The following is a 12,249-nucleotide window of genomic DNA, read 5'->3' as shown; positions in this document are numbered from 1 at the left end:
AATTGTTGCTTGTCCTTAAGCAACCATAACTAATATAGGTTTAGGATGTGAATTTGCATGAGAATGAGAGTTCGATTAAGTTCATGTCTCTTCTTATAGTGGGGTTTACAACTGCAATCCTGAATAGTTTTGGCATCTCACTCTCCTTTGAATTAGAAGGATGTCACTGTCATTTGGAATTAGAATTCGGATAATATTATGAATTCTCTAATCTTTTATAACTCAATTTAATCCTTGAACACAGCAATTTTTTCTTGTGCTTTGCACCTTGAGCCTAGCCATGACTTTAAATGTTTTGTCTCAAGCTTTACTTGACACAGAAATACCACAAGCACTTAACTGGGGAACTCTTTTTGGAGTTTTGATTTTTCTTTCAGCTACTCCCAGACAGTGGTGCTCAAAGCCTTTGGCGTACTCTTCTAATTGCAATTGATATCGACTCTAAATATTTTGTCTCAAGGATTACTTGACACAAGAACACCACCAGCATATAACTAGGAAAACAACTCTTTGAGCTTTTAATGATGTCTGACCTCCCTAGTCATTGATGCTCAGAGCCTTGGACCTTGCTTCTTTTTTCTTTTTCTTTTTTTTTTTATTGCTGTTTAATTTGCTTCAAGGATTAAATTTTTTTTGTTTATTTCAGAGAAATCACAATAATTCTCTAAATCCCTGTTTCTTGTACATTAACATTTTTTGATTCAAATTTAAATATGCACTGTTCATGTCATGCATTCAGAATCACAGAAAGTATCACCACATCTAAGTAAATAAGACTATTCTTCATTATAAACTTACTTTCTCATGCAATGCATCACTTCTGTATTTTTTATTTGAATTCAAGCTCAGTGAGTGATACATGAGACATCTTTTCGGAAGTAAAGCAATTAAGAGAAAACTAAACTAGACCTAGGATTCTAACTAATAAGGGATCATGCAATAAACAAAGCAAAACAGCAGAAAACTGGAACATAATATAGTAAAAGCGGGAAGGAATATAGAATGAAAGGAACTCAACCACCTTAGTTATCCTAGCGGTTATTTTATTCTTCAGATTGTGCTCCTTCGTGAAGATGATTCGCCTCCCTTTGGTGCCATAAGAATAAACAGAAAACTTCTAAGCGAAGCGTCAACACCAAACTTAAAGGTTTGCTTATCCTCAAGCAAAGAAGAATTGAAAACAGAAAGAAACAATTATTATAATGAAAGAAGAATAGAAGGATAAAAGAACAAAAGAGAATTAGGATTGGGAGAGAGAGAAAGAAAATTAAAACTGGGTGGCGAACTAGTGTAATTGTGCGGCGCAAGCGACGCGTACGCATACGGCACGTGTACACGTGGGGCGTGAAATTTTCATAATCACGCGTTAGCGTCAGGCACGCGGTTGGTTTTGTGCGATTCGTGCGAAGCCATTTGCGCACACGCACAACTCTCTGTTTGCATGGCTTGGGAACCACTATTTTCATACGACGCGTGCGCGTCATGCACGCGCACACGTAGATGGCCATTTGTGCATATGACGCGCACGCATCAGGGACGCGTACGCGTGAACAAGTTTTGTGCTTCTAGCACACTTCCAGCCTTAAGCCAGCAAAACTCTCATCCAAAACACTTTTTTATTTCGATTATTAAGGTCACGCGGATGCGTCGATGACGCGTACGTGTGGAGTGACAAAATCACGAATGACACGCACGCGTGGGCTTGTTTGTGCAAAAGGCATCATTCCTGTGCCACTCCCGCACAGCTCTCTGTTCATTTTTATTTTTCATGCACACCCATCTGATGCGTACGCTTCAACGACGTTTGCGCGTCGGGTGCTCTTTTTTTTGTGTCCGGCTCCTGTTCTAAGATAGCTGCATGATCTGAAAAATAGTAAACTTAGTAAAAATCAAATAAGAAAGAAAACTACTACTATAAAAAATAGCTAAGGATACAAATTTATCGGGTTGCCTCCCGACAAGCGCTTCTTTAGCGTCACTAGCTTGATGGTCGGTTCTGCTAATTCAGCAGATGAGTGGACCTCTGGCGATCAATCTCGCCTCCAAGATAGTTCTTCAGCCTCTGGCCATTCACTGTAAATTTCCTGTCAAAATTCTCTTCCTGTTTTTCCACATGACCATATGGTGAAGCTCTGGTAACCACAAACAGTCCTGACCACCAGGATTTCAGCTTTCCGGGAAAGAATTTAAGCCTTGAATTATATAGAAGCACTCTTTGTCCTGGCTCAAAGACTCTTATGGCAATTTTCTTGTCATGCAGTAGCTTGGTTCTCTCCTTATAGAGCTTGGAATTCTCATAGGCTGAATATCTAAATTCATCAAGCTCATGGGTGCATGAAATTGTGATACACAATGGCGCCAACAACTTGGTACGCACAATTGCAATCTCAACTCTTTTTCACAACTTCGCACAACTAACCAGCAAGTGCACTGGGTCGTCCAAGTAATAAACCTTAGGTGAGTAAGGGTCGATCCCACAGAGATTGTCGGCTTGAAGCAAGCTATGGGCACCTTGTAAATCTCAGTCAGGTAGATTAAAATGGTTATGGAGTTTTGATAATTGAAAGATAAATAGACATAAAATAAAGATAGAGATACTTATGTAATTCATTGGTGGGAATTTCAGATAAGCGTATGGAGATGCGTTATTCCTTCTGAATCTCTACTTTCCTACTGCCTTCATCCAATCCTTCATACTCCTTTCTATGGCAAGCTGTATGTTGGGGGATCACCGTTGTCAATGGCTACCGTCCGTCCTCTCAGTGAAAATGGTCTAAATGCGCTGTCACCGCACGGCTAATCATCTGTCGGTTCTCACTCATGTTGGAATAGGATCTATTGATCCTTTTGTGTCTGTCACTACGCCTAACACTTGCGAGTTTGAAGCTCGTCACAGTCATCCCATCCCAGATCCTACTCGAAAAACCACAGACAAGGTTTAGACTTTCCGAATCTTAAGAATGCTGCCAATTGATTCTATCTTATACCACAAAGACTCTTATAGTGAACCAGAAGGCTAAGAGATATGCATTCAAGCTTATTTGCATGTAGAACGGGAGTGTTTGTCAGGCACGCGTTCATAAGTGAGAATGGTGATGAGCGTCGCATAATCATCACATTCATCATGTTCTTGTGTGTGAATGGATATCTTAGAACAGGAATAAGCATGAATTGAATAGAAAATAGTATTAATTGCATTAATACTCGAGGAACAGCAGAGCTCCACACCTTAATCTATGGTATGTAGAAACTCCACCGTTGAAAATACATAAGAACAAGGTCCGGGCATGGCTGAGAGGCCAGCCCCCAATGTCTAAGATCGCATAAACTTATCAAAGATAGATACCAAGATGAAAATATAATAGTAAAAAGTTCTATTTATACTAAACTAGTTACTAGGGTTTACAGAAATAAGTAAATGATGCAAAAATCCACTTCCGGGCCCACTTGGTGTGTGTTTGGGCTGAGCATTGAAGCTTTCACGTGTAGAGGTCTTTCTTGGAGTTAAACACCAGCTTTGGTACCAGTTTGGGCGTTTAACTCCAACTTTTATGCCAGTTCTGGCGTTTTGACGCCAGAAAATGGTAGAGAGCTGGCGTTTTGACGCTATTTTACGTCATCAAAACCTGCCCAAAGTATGGACTATTATATATTGCTGGAAAGCCCTGGATGTGTACTTTCCAACGCAATTGAGAGCGCTCCATTTGGAGTTCTGTAGCTCTAGAAAACCCACTTCAAATGCAGGGAGGTCAGAATCCAACAGCATCTGCAGTCCTTTGTCAGCCTCTGAATCAGATTTTTGCTCAAGTCCCTCAATTTCAGGCAGAAAATACCTGAAATCACAGAAAAATACACAAACTCATAGTAAAGTCCAGAAATGTGAATTTTGCTTAGAAACTAATAAAAATATACTAAAAACTAATTAAAACATATTAAAAACTATATAAAAACAATGCCAAAAAGCGTATAATTTATTCGCTCATCACAACACCAAACTTAAATTGTTGCTTGTCCCCAAGCAATTGAAAACAAAATAGGATGAAAAGAAGAGAATATACAATGAATCCCACAGTATCAATGAAACTTAGTTCTAATTAGATGAGTGGGGCTTGTAGCTTTTTGCTTCTGAACAGTTTTGGCATCTCACTTTTTCCTTTGAAATTCAGAATGATTGGCATCTATAGGAACTTAGAATTTTAGATAGTGTTATTGATTCTCCTAGTTCAGTACGTTGATTTTTGAACATAGCTACTTTATGAGTCTTGGCCGTGACCCTAAACACTTTGTTTTCTAGTATTACCACCGGATACATAAATGCCACAGACACATAACTGGGTGAACCTTTTCAGATTGTGACTCAACTTTGCTAAAGCCCCCAGTTAGAGGTGTCCAGAGTTCTTAAGCACACTCTTTTTACTTTGGATCACGACTTTAACAACTCAGTCTCAAGCTTTTCACTTGGACTTGTATGCCACAAGCACATAGTTAGGGACAACTTGATTTAGTCGCTTAGGCCTGGATTTTATTTCCTTGGGCCCTCCTATCCATTAATGCTCAAAGCCTTGGATCCTTTTTCCCTTGCCTTTTGGTTTAAAGGGCTATTGGCTTTTTCTGCTTGCTGTTTCTTTTTCTTTTCTCTTTTTTTTGCCATATTTTTTTCACTACTTTTTCTTGCTTCAAGAATCAATTTCATGATTTTTCATATTATCAATAACATTTCTCTTTGTTCATCATTCTTTCAAGAGCCAACAACTTTAACATTCATAAACAACAAGATAAAAAATATGCACTGTTCAAGCATTCACTCAGAGAATAAAAAGTATTGCCACCACATCAAAATAATTAAACTAGTTTCAAGATAAAATTTGAAATCCAAGTACTTCTAGTTCTTTTGTAATTAAACTTATTTTTCATTTAAGAGATGTGAAGGATTCATGGAGTTATTCATAACTTTAAGACATAGACACTAGACACTAATGATCATGTAGTGAAGACACAAACATAGATAGAACCTACAGCATAAAGCCGAAAAATAGAAAAATAAATAGACAAGGAGATTAAGGAATGAGTCCACCTTAGTGAGGGTGGCGCCTTCCTCCTCTTGAAGAACCAATGGTGCTCTTGAGCTCCTCTATGTCTCTTCCTTGCCTTTGTTGCTCCTCCCTCATAGCTCTTTGATCTTCTCTAATCTCATGGAGAATGATGGAGTGCTCTTGGTGTTCCACCCTTAATTGGTCCATGTTTTAACTCAAGCTTTCCAAAGAAGTGTTGAGTTGCTCCCAATAATTGTGTGGAGGAAATTGCATCCCTTGAGGCATCTCACGGATTTCTTAATGAGGGAGTTCCTCCTGCTCTTGTTGAGTGCCATGAATGGGCTCTCTAGTTTGCTCCATCCTCTTCTTAGTGATGGGCTTGTCCTCTTCAATGAGGATGTCTCCCTCTATGACAATCCCAGCTGAATAGCAAAGGTGACATATGAGATGAGAAAAGGCTAATCTTGCCAAAGGTGAGGGTTTGTCAGCCACCTTGTAGAGTTCTAGAGGTATGATATCATGAACTTCTACTTCCTCTCCAATCATGATACTATGGATCATGATAGCCCGATCCACAATTACCTCAGATCGGTTGCTAGTGGGAATGATAGAGTGTTGGATGAACTCCAACTATCCTCTAGCCACAGGCTTAAGATCCGGTCTTCTCAATTGAACCGGGTTGCCTCTTGAGTCTCTTTTCCATTGAGCTCCTTCTACACATATGTCCATGAGGACTTGGTCCAACCTTTGATCAAAGTTGACCCTTCTGGTGTAGGGGCATGCATTTTCTTCCATCATTGGCAAGTTGAATGCTAGCCTCACATTTTCCAGACTGAAATCTAAGTATTTCCCCTGAACCATTGTAAGCCAAAGAGATCATGGTGTGATGAATTGGGATCTTAATAATCCCTGGTGTGATCATAACTCCGTTCAACATAACCAGCAAGTGTACTGGGTCATCCAAGTAATACCTTACGTGAGTAAGGGTCGATCCCACAGAGATTGTTGGTATGAAGCAAGCTATGGTCACCTTGTAAATCTCAGTTAGGCATATTAAATTGGTTTATGATGAGTTCGAAAAGTAATAATAAACAGAAAATAAAATAGGATAGAAATACTTATGTAAATCAATAGTGGGAATTTCAGATAGGCATGTGGAGATGCTAGAATCCTTTCGAATCTCTACTTTCTTATTACTTTCATCCAATCCTTCTTACTCCTTTCCATGGCAAGCTGTATGTAGGGCATCACCATCATCAATGGCTACTTTTAATCCTCTCGGGAAAATGGTCCTATGCACTGTCACTGCACGGCTAATCGTCTGGAGGCATCACCCTTGTTGATAGCTACATCCCATCCTCTCAGTGAAAATGGTCCAAATGCTCTGTCACAGCACGGCTAATCATCTGTCGGTTCTCAATCAGGTTGGAGCAGAATCCCTTGATTCTTTTGCGTTTGTCATCACGCCCAGCCTTCAGGAGTTTGAAGCTCGTCACAGTCATTCAATACCAGAATCCTACTCGGAATACCACATACAAGGTTAGACTTTCCGGATTCCCGGGATCCTACTCGGAATACCACAGACAAGGTTAGACTTTCCGGATCCCCATGAATGCCGCCATCTATCTAGCTTATACCACGAAGATTCTGTTGGGGAATCTAAGAGATATGCGCCCGGCCTAACGTAGAACGGAAGTGGTTGTCAGTCACGCGCGTTCATAGGTGAGAATGATGATGAGTGTCACGGATCATCACATTCATCAAGTTGAAGTGCAACGTATATCTTGGAATAAGAATAAAAGAGAATTGAATAGAAAATAATAGTAATTGTATTGAAACTTGAGGTACAGCAGAGCTCCACACCCTTAATCTATGGTGTGCAGAAACTCCACCGTTGAAAATACATAAGTGAAAGGTTCAGGCATGGCCGAATGGCCAGCCCCCCTGAATGATCAAAAGACCGAATGGCCAAAAGATCACTAATACACTAGTACAAAGTCTTATTTATAATAAACTAGCTACTTAGGGTTTACATGAGTAAGTAATTGATGCATAAATCCACTTTCGGGGCCCACTTGGTCTATGCTTGGGCTGAGCTTGATCTATCCACGAGCTGAGGCTTTTCTTGGAGTTGAACGCCGAGTTATAGCGTGTTTCTGGCGTTCAACTCCGGGTTATGACGTGTTTCTGGCCTTTAAACTCCAGACAGCAGCATGTACTTGGCGTTGAGCGCCACTTTACGTCGTCAATTCCCGAATAAAGTATGGACTATTATATATTGCTGGAAAGCTCGGGATGTCTACTTTCCAACGCCGTTGAGAGAGCACCATTTGGAGTTCGGTAGCTCCAAAAAATTCATTGCGAGTGCAGGGAGGTCAGAATCCAACAACATCAGCAGTCTTTTTGTCAGCCTTTTTCAGAGTTTTGCTCAAGTCCCTCAATTTCAGCCAGAAATTACCTGAAATCACAGAAAAACACACAAACTCATAGTAAAGTCCAGAAATGTGAATTTAACATAAAAACTAATGAAAATATCTCTAAAAGTAGCTTGAACTTACTAAAAACTACCTAAAAATAATGCCAAAAAACGTATAAATTATCCGCTCATCACAACACCAAACTTAAATTGTTGCTTGTCCCCAAGCAACTGAAAATCTAATAGGATAAAAAGAAGAGAATATACTATAAATTCAGAATATCAATGAATAGTAGTTCTAATTAGATGAGCGGGACTTGTAGCTTTTTGCTTCTGAACAGTTTTGGCATCTCACTTTTTCCCTTGAAGTTTAGAATGATTGGCTTCTCTAGGAGCTTAGAATTTCGGATAGTGTTATTGATTTTCCTAGTTAAGCATGTTGATTCTTGAACACAGCTACTTATGAGTCTTGACCGTGGCCCTAAGCACTTTGTTTTCCAGTATTACCACCGGATACATAAATGCCACAGACACATAACTGGGTGAACCTTTTCAGATTGTGACTCAGCCTTGCTAGAGTCCCCAGTTAGTGGTGTCCAGAGCTCTTAAGCACACTCTTTTTGCTTTGGATCACGACTTTAACCACTCAGTCTCAAGCTTTTCACTTGGACCTTTATGACACAAGCACATGGTTAGGGACAGCTTGATTTAGCCGCTTAGGCCTGGATTTAATTTCCTTGGGCCCTCCTATCCATTGATGCTCAAAGCCTTGGATCCTTTTTACCCTTGCCTTTTGGTTTTAAGGGCTATTGGCTCTTTCTACTTGCTTTTTCTTTTTCTTTCTATTTTTTTCGCCATTTTTTTTCACAAGCTTTTGTTTTTCACTGCTTTTTCTTGCTTCAAGAATCAATTTCATGATTTTTCAGATCATCAATAACATTTTTCTTTGTTCATCATTCTTTCAAGAGCCAACAGTTTTAACATTCATAAACAACAAGATCAAAATTATGCACTGTTCAAGCATTCATTCAGAAAACAAAAGTATTGTCATCACATCAATATAATTAAACTAAATTCAAGGATAAATTCGAAATTCATGTACTTCTTGTTCTTTTGGATTAAAAAAATTTTTCATTTAAGAGAGGTGAAGGATTAAAGGATTTTATTCATAGCTTTAAGACATGGTTACTACATACTAATGATCATGAAGTATAGACACAAAATATAGATAAACATAACATAAAAACCGAAAAGCAGAAAGAAATAAGAACAAGGAATGAATCCACCTGAGTGAGGGTGGCGCCTTCTTGAAGGTCCAATGGTGCTTTTTGAGCTCCTTTATGTCTCTTCCTTGCTTCTGTTGCATGATCCCTAGTAATTTTGGTGTTCCTATCCTTAGTTGCTCCCAATAATTGTGTGGAGGACAATTTATCCCCTGAGGTATCTCAGGGATCTCTTGATTTGCAGTCAAATGTTCTACCACTGAGCTATAAACCCTTTACATGAGTCTTTCCATCTCCCATGACTCAGAGGTGGAAGCTTTTGTCTTCCCTTTTTTCTCTTCTTCTTCTTTTTTTTTTGATGTCTCTGGCCTTAGGTGCCATTAATGGTTATGGAAAAGCAAAAAACTATGCTTTTACCACACCAAACTTAGAAAATTGCTTGCCCTCGAGCAAGAGAAGAAAGAAAAGATGAAGAATAAGAAGAAGATATGGAGGAGATTGAGAGATGTGTGTATTCGGCTATATGGGTGGGATTGGGTGGGAAAGAGAATTTGAATTTTAAAGGTAGGTAGGGTTTATGGGGAAGAGTGGATGGATGTGAGTGGTGAATAGGTGATGGGGAAGAGAGATTGAGGTGATTGGTGAAGGGTTTTGGGAAATGTGATATGGGAGAGAGTGTAAATAAGATTAGGAGGTAAGGTGGGAATATGTTAGGTGGGGATTCTGTGGGGTCCACAGATCCTGAGGTGATCCTGTGGGGTCCACAGGTCCTGAGGTGTCAAGGAATTCCATTCCTGCACCAAATAGGCATGTAAAATGCCTTTGCATACCATTCTGGCATTTAAACGCCGAGGTGATGCACGTTCTGGGCATTCAACGCCCATGTAAAGCATGTTCTGGGCGTTCAACGCCCATATGTAGCATGTTTTTGGCGTTGAACGCCAGTTTCATGCTTGTTACTGGCGTTCAGCGCCAGCTTTTCTTGAGGCACATTCCTGGCGTTCAAACGCCAGGATGTTGCTTGTTTCTGGCGTTCAGCGCCAGATTCATGCTCTGTTCTGGCGTTGAACGCCAGTCTGTGCTTCCTCCAGGGTGTGATTTTTCTTCTGCTATTTTTGATTCTGTTTTTAATTTTTATATTTTTTTCGTGACTCCACATGATCATGTACCTAATAAAACACAAAATAACGATAAAATAAAATAAAATAAAAATTAGATAAATAAAATTGGGTTGCCTCCCAACAAGCGCTTCTTTAATGTCAATAGCTTGACAGTGGGCTCTCATGGAGCCACAAAGGTGATCAGGTCAATGTTGTATAGTCCCAACACCAAATTTAGAGTTTGGATATGGGGTCTTAACACCAAACTTAGAGTTTGGTTATGGCCTCCCAACACCAAACTTAGAGTTTGACTATGGGGGCTCTTCTTGACTCTGAACTGAGAGAAGCTCTTTGTGCTTACTCTCTTTTGTCACAGAGGGTTGGCCATGTGCCTTAAACACAAGGTAGTCCCCATTCAATTGAAGGACTAATTCACCTCTGTTGACATCTATCACAGCTCCTGCTGTGGCTAGGAAAGGTCTTTCAAGGATGATGCATTCATCCTCTTCCTTCCTAGTGTCTAAGATTATGAAATCAGCAGGGATGTAAAGGCCTTCAACCTTTACTAACACGTCCTCTACTATTCCATAAGCTTGTCTCAATGACTTGTCTGCCAATTGTAATGAGAACAAGGCAGGTTGTACCTCAATGATCCCCAGCTTCTCCATTACAGAGAGTGGCATAAGATTTATCCCTGACCCTAGATCACATAGAGCTTTTTCAAAGGTCATAGTGCCTATGGTACAGGGTATTAAGAACTTGCTAGGATCTTGTCTCTTTTGAGGTAAAATTTTCTGAATCCAGGTATCCAGTTCACTAATGAGCAAAGGAGGTTCACTTTCCCAAGTCTCATTACCAAACAACTTGGCATTCAGCTTCATGATAGCTCCTAAATATTGAGCAACTTGCTCTCCAGTCACATCTTCATCCTCTTTAGAGGAAGAATAGTCTTCAGAGCTCATGAATGGCAGAAGAAGATTTAATGGAATCTCTATGGTCTCTATATGAGCCTCTGATTCCTTTGGATCCTTAATAGGAAACTCCTTCGTGCTTGAGGGACGTCCCAGGAGGTCTTCCTCACTAGGATTTTCGTCCTCCTCCTCCCTTGTGCATTCGGCCATATTGATTATATCAATGGCCTTGCACTCTCCTTTTGGATTCTCTTCTGTATTGCTTGGGAGAATACTGGGAGGAGTTTCAATGACTTTCTTACTCAGCTGGCCCACTTGTGCCTCCAGATTTCTGATGGAGGATCTTGTTTCACTCATGAAACTGAAAGTGGCCTTTGATAGATCAGAGACTAGATTGGCTAAATTAGAAGTGTTTTGTTCAGAATTTTCTGTCTGTTGCTGAGAAGATGATGGAAAAGGCTTGCTATTGCTAAGCCTATTGCGTCCACCATTGTTAAAGCCTTGTTGAGGCTTTTGTTGATCCTTCCATGAGAAATTTGGATGATTTCTCCATGATGAATTATAGGTGTTTCCATAAGGTTCACCCATGTAATTGACCTCTGCCATTGCGGGGTTCTCAGAATCATAAGCTTCTTCAGAAGCTGCCTCTTTAGTACTGTTGGATGCATTTTGCCATCCATTCAGACTTTGAGAGATCATGTTGACTTGCTGAGTCAACACTTTGTTCTGAGCCAATATGGCATTCAGAGCATCAATCTCAAGAACTCCCTTCCTCTGAGGTGTCCTATTATTCACGGAATTCCTCTCAAAAGTGTACATAAATTGGTTATTTGCAACCATGTCAATGAGTTCTTGAGCTTCTGCAGGTGTTTTCTTTAGGTGAATTGATCCACCTGCAGAATGGTCCAATGACATTTTCGAAAATTCAGATAGGCCATAATAGAATATATCTAATATGGTCCATTCTGAAAACATGTCAGATGGACACCTTTTGGTCAGCTGCTTGTATCTTTCCCAAGCTTCATAGAGGGATTCACCATCTTTCTGTTTGAAGGTCTGAACATCCACTCTAAGCTTGCTCAGCTTTTGAGGAGGAAAGAATTTATCCAAGAAAGCCGTGACCAGCTTATCCCAAGAGTCCATACTATCTTTAGGTTGTGAATCCAACCATATTCTAGCTCTGTCTCTTATAGCAAAAGGGAAAAGCATGAGTCTGTAGACTTCAGGATCAACTCCATTCGTCTTAACAGTCTCACAAATCTGCAAGAACTCAGTTAAAAACTGGTAAGGATCTTCAGATGGAAGTCCATAAAACTTGCAGTTCTGTTGCATTAAAGCAACTAGTTGAGGCTTAAGCTCAAAATTATTGGCTCCAATGGCAGGAATGGAGATGCTTCTTCCATCAAATTTGGACGTTGGCTTTGTGAAGTCACCAAGCATCCTTCTTGCATTATCATTATTTTCGGCTGCCATCTCCTTCTCTTGTTCGAAAATTTCTGAAAGGTTGTTTCTTGATTGTTGTAATTTAGTTTCTCTTAGTTTCCTTTTCAGAGTCCTTTCAGGTTC

At 40.0% G+C, this 12,249-nt stretch overlaps 1 non-coding gene across 1 annotated transcript; it reads left to right on the top strand.

Moving 5' to 3' along the window:
- The first annotated feature begins 11,656 nt into the window (after positions 1-11,656).
- On the top strand, positions 11,657-11,760 carry LOC130942590 (small nucleolar RNA R71). Its single transcript, XR_009071156.1, has one exon. It is a non-coding gene; the product is annotated as a small nucleolar RNA R71 (small nucleolar RNA).
- Positions 11,761-12,249: the final 489 nt, after the last annotated feature.

Source organism: Arachis stenosperma, chromosome 7 (assembly GCF_014773155.1).
Source record: "Arachis stenosperma cultivar V10309 chromosome 7, arast.V10309.gnm1.PFL2, whole genome shotgun sequence".
NCBI lineage: Eukaryota > Viridiplantae > Streptophyta > Magnoliopsida > Fabales > Fabaceae > Arachis > Arachis stenosperma.
This window is presented reverse-complemented; position numbering and strand designations above follow the sequence as displayed.